At 43.5% G+C, this 5,166-nt stretch overlaps 1 pseudogene; it reads right to left on the bottom strand.

The window, feature by feature from the left end:
* Nucleotides 1-2,599: 2,599 nt before the first annotated feature.
* On the bottom strand, nucleotides 2,600-3,075 carry Rps18-ps1 (ribosomal protein S18, pseudogene 1; annotated as a pseudogene).
* Nucleotides 3,076-5,166: the final 2,091 nt, after the last annotated feature.

Below are 5,166 nucleotides of genomic sequence, written 5' to 3'. Positions count from 1 at the left end.
ATTTCCTGCATGGAAGTCATTGTGAGAAAATACTTTTCTCTGCTTACCATCATTCATTTGTCTTAATATTATAACTTTGGTGTGCATGTGTGATGCATGTATGTGTGTGGGTGCATGCGTGTGTGTATGTTACATGTACTTGAGTATAACCCTTGAATGTCTGTATGCAGGTTAGAGATTTCCTCTATCTCTCATTGAACCCATTTCAGCTGGGTTGGCAGGTTAAAAGCAAGGTGGGATCCACCTGTCTCTGTCACCCTGGCCTTACAGGCACACACCCAATGTCCAGCCTATACATTGTGAATGGAATTGAAACTCAGATTATAGGGGTTTTATAGCAAGCCCTGGCCCACTGAGCATTCTCTTTCGCATCCACGGTGACAATTCAAAGATTATAGACATTTCCTTGCTAAGTCAGAATATTTAAAAAACGTTGTCCTGTTTATATTCATGTGGAGCAACAGAAACCGGTTGCTCTGTAGAAGAGAGAGGAGCTGATCTACTCAGATGGAAACCATTCCCATGGCTCCCTCCTTCCTTTTCTTCTGCCTTAGCTATCTCTAGTGAGTTGCTGCCAGCTATTTCCCAAAGGGTAAGAGAAATTTGTGTTTTCAGGTGGTGCTAGCAAAGGCGCGGCTTTACAAAAAGGTCTTGGCTGTCATTTACCCAGCTGCCTGTTTTTGTGCAGAGGCTGAAGACTGGTAGCCACGGAGCATGTCTGACCTCTAGGAAGATTTTACATCAATCCCCCCCAACTTCACTGTTTTTGATGAGAATAATGAGCAGCCGAGGGCTTGGCTCTTAAGGAGACACTTCTTCCCTGAGCACCACCTCTTTGTGCTTTAACTGTCTCAGTTGTGTGTGTACAATGGAGAGAATAGCCCAGGAGACCCTTTGGCTAAGCTGCTATTCCATCTGCTTTGGTGAACCAGGAAAACCTGCGTTAGGTCTTGCCTTATGGCAAATTCAGATCTGCAGTTGTTGTTTTCCCACGCTTACTTAAGCTTCTTTGCATATATCTATGGGTACGGAAAAAAACCCTGAGGGTCTCCTTCTGAGTGTGAGATACTTTTATTTATTGAGGCCCTCCGACCCTGCCTCGAGCAGATACAAACAAACAAGCAAACAAACAAAAGACCTCTTGAGCTGACGTCAACAGTGGATACCGGTTCACGAACAGGAGACAAGAAGGAGTATCAGAATGGCAAGTGTGTGCTCTGTCTCCTCCAGGGTTGGGTGATATTTTGTAATTCTGGGGGATGGGAGTTTGGTACACTGACTTCTTGTATGATCTTTTAAAATTAATTGTTAAAAAGGAATTTAGTGGGGCAAAGTGACTGAACTTACCTGAAGATCAGTTTAAAGTTGTAACATGATTGGAAGAGTTGAGTAATTCTGATAAATTTGGAGGAGCTACTTAAAAGACAAATGTTACCTGGATCTTAGGAATGTACTTGTAGAATGTGGTAGCCATCACTTGCCTACTGTCTTATCATCATGTCTTGTTACCCTGCATCTAACTTTGGCTTGCCTTGATGTAGTTGTGCAACTTATTTACTTACTGTGTCGATATCCAGGATTGATATGAACAGCTCAATGGAAGACTTAAGTAAAATGAAACATGTTTATGGTTCTTAGTAATCCATGGCCTATGCTTCTTTCGGCTACTAATCTTCCACCCAAATATAGAATGATCAGAATATAGTGATAGTGTGAAGAGATAGCCTAACACTGACTTCTGTAATCTGCAAAGTCCCTTCAGGCCCCCAAATTTGGGACTTCTAATCAAACAAAGCAAGATTTTTGGTTGGGTCTGGTGACATAGGCCCATAATCCTACCTATTCTGGATGCCGAGGTGAAGGCCGGTCTGGGTCATGGTGGTACTTTGACTGAGAATGACCCCCCATAGATGCATACTTTTGAGTTCTTAGTCATTAGGGAGTGGCATTACTTGAGAAGGATGGCCTTATTGCAGTGGGTGTGGCCTTGTTGGAGGAAGTATATCACTGGGAGTAGGCTTTGCTGTTTTGAAAACCCAAGCCAGGTCCAGTGTCATTTTCTTTTCCTAATGTCTACAGATCAAGATGTAGAACTCTCAGCTCCTTCTCTAGCGCCATGCCTGCCTTCAGGCCACCATGTTCCTCACCATGATGATAATAGACTAACCCTCTGAAACTATAAGCAAGAACCCATTTAAAGCTTTCCTTTGTAAGAGTTGCTGTAGGCATGGTGCTCTTCATATCAACAGACCACTGACTGAAACAGTAATTTAGTGAGACTGTCCTTTTAAGAATTTTTTTTTTACCAATTTTTGAGAATTTCATATTTTGATACGTTTCATCCCTACCACCCACCAACTCCTTGAGAACCTGTCTTAAAGCAAAACATAGGAAAGGGTTTCAGTGTGCTTGGAATAGAAAAAAAACAGTAAACATACTAAGCTGAGGTAAAGGCTATTATATGCTCTAGATTTAAGCACAGGAATTCAGAGACAGACACCCCTGAGAAAAGAACCGTAGTGTGATCCTAATGCTTGTGTGCAAGCTTCTTCTTTTTATCCATAGGTATATAAACTATTAGCAGTAAAGGCCCAGAGCTTCATTTCTTTTCGGATACACCCAAAGTACAGCCCCTGCAGCCTGTGGTCTTGTGTGCTGACTGCTGACCTGAAGGCCCCTAAAGTGGCGCAGCTCCCAGCCCCCAATGGGCTTGAATTCTCTTCAGCGGCTCCAGGTCCTCACACAGCTTGTTGTCTAGACCATTGGCTAGAACTTAACCGCACTTCCCATTCTTCACATCCTTCTGTCTGTTCAGGAACCAGTCTGGGATCGTGTACTGTCGTGGGTTCTGCATGATGGTGATCACACGCTCTACCTCATCCTCGTGAGTTCTCTAGCCCTCTTGGTGAGGTCAATGTCTGCTTTCCTCAACACCACATGAGCATATCTCCGCCCCACACCCTTAATGATAAAGGCTATTTTCTGCCGCCAGTCGATGTGGGTGTTGAGTACCTGCAAAATGTGCTGGAACTTCTCGGGATCACTAGAGACGTGCGGCAGCACAAGCAGTGGCATGTGGGCCTCCTGTGAAAGAGCATATGCAAGCTTCTTAAGAAAGACAGTCACACTACAGTGTTTTAACAATAATGTCTACACATATTTACACATATACATATACAAATGTGCATGTATGCAAACCCCACAAGTGTACTCATGTACACACACACACACACACACACACACACACACACACCAGTTTGTGTCTTTTAAAATTACATTGCTCAAAAGATGCAATTTGCAACCAGGTTCAAAGACTAAGCAAAGTTTAAAAGTACAGTTTAAAACTTAAATGAGATGTTTTACACATTGCTATTATTATCTTAAGTAATTGCCTAATCAGGCATGGTGGTGCATGCCTATAATCTGAGCCCTTAAAAGTAGAGGCAGGGAGCTAGAGAGACAGTTCAGCAGTTAAGAGCACTGACTGCTCTTCCAGAACTCCTATGTTTGATTCTTAGCACCCATTGATAGTTTACTAACCATCTATAACTTCAGTTTGACAGGACCTGATGCCCTCTTTTGACCTCCACAGGCATGTGATACATAGATGTACTTAATTTTCATAACCATAAAATAAAAATTTAAAAGATAAAGGAGGAGAGAGAAGAATGAGGAGGAGAAGGAGGGGGAAGAGGAAGAAGAGGAAGAGGAGGAGAAAGAAATGCAGGAGGATCAGGAGTTCAAGGTCATCCTTGATTATTTGACTACTCAGTGAATTCCAACCCACCCTGGGCTACAGGAGAGCCTGCCAAGCATGAAAACAATCCTTCTCCTCAAACATCAAAGAAAGCCACATTTTCTGTTCTTTTTCTTTCTTCTCTTCTCTTCTTTCTTTCTTTCTTTCTTTCTTTCTTTCTTCCTTCCTTCCTTCCTTCTTCCCTCCCTCCCTCTCTCTCTCTCTCTCTCTCTCTCTCTCTCTCTCTCTCTCTCTTTCTTTCTTTCTTTCTTTCTTTCTTTCTTTCTTCTTTCCTTCCTTCCTTTCTTCAAGCCAAGTTCTCACTGTGTATCTTTGGTTATATTCGAACTCACTCTTGTACACTCGGCTGGCCTTGAACTCACAGAGACTCACCTCTGTATCAGATGCCTCTGCCTTCTGAGTGTTGGGTGTGTACCACTATGCCCAGACAAAAATTCTTTTTATAAACAAAGTTGAAAGACTCATTTTTAGGTGTAGGGATGAGAGGAATGTCAGTTACTAGGGTTACATTTAACTATTCAAAGATTCTGGTAGTAAGCACATTTTACATGATGACTTTGGCATACTCCTTTGAGACAGGACAAAGGAAAGCTGTGCCTGTGTTTGTCATTGTGGGAAGGTAAAACCATGCCAGGAAGCTTGGTAAGATAGAGTGGGTTGAGACCCAGAGACTAGATGTGCACATACTTGAGACTTAGGCAACTCTCTGCTCCCTGCCAGATTCCTGGCCTGGATGAAACACGTGCCATTACTCTCCATATAAGAAAACATGATCTGTGGTCATGTAGCAGAGAACAGAGTTCTCCCTCATGCTAATGAGGTACCAAGAAGCTCTGAGGGCTTAGGCAATAAGCTTCTCTCCCCAGACATTCCTCCCTTCAAAAGTTATTTAAACTCGGGTCCACCCTGAGAAGTGGTGGCATACAGTACAGTATGCATATATTTTCCATAATGAATAGTCAATAAATGATATGCATAGATGTGGCTCCCCCTCCCCCCCCCCATGGGGAACGTGCAGAAGGTCTTTGCCTACAGGGCGACAGCTAAATCTCCCGCAGAAGGCCTCTCTGTGCTTCAAGGCTGCCTCCACCCAGCTGAGGACAATCAATGCTGAGTTAGGCTGGAGCTTCCCTTTCACCTGGCCCCAGGCTAGAAGCTGTCATCAGTTCACTGTCCCTGACTCCATTTTCCAGAACCAACTCCAGCTTCTCCTTCATCTCAGACTGACTTCTTGAGTACACTTGTTTTACCTTGGAACCCACCTTTTTTTCCCCATCTTTACTAACTTGAGTATTTCTTATTTACATTTCGATTGTTATTCCCCTTCCCGGTTTCCAGGCCAACATCCCCCTAGTCCCTCCTCCTCCCCTTCTCTGCGGGTGTTCCCCTCCCGATCCTCCCCCAATTAC

This window comes from Rattus norvegicus, chromosome 5 (assembly GCF_036323735.1).
Source record: "Rattus norvegicus strain BN/NHsdMcwi chromosome 5, GRCr8, whole genome shotgun sequence".
NCBI classification, from domain to species: domain Eukaryota; kingdom Metazoa; phylum Chordata; class Mammalia; order Rodentia; family Muridae; genus Rattus; species Rattus norvegicus.
The sequence above is the reverse complement of the archived record's forward strand: the minus strand, read 5'-3'. Positions and strand labels throughout refer to the sequence as shown.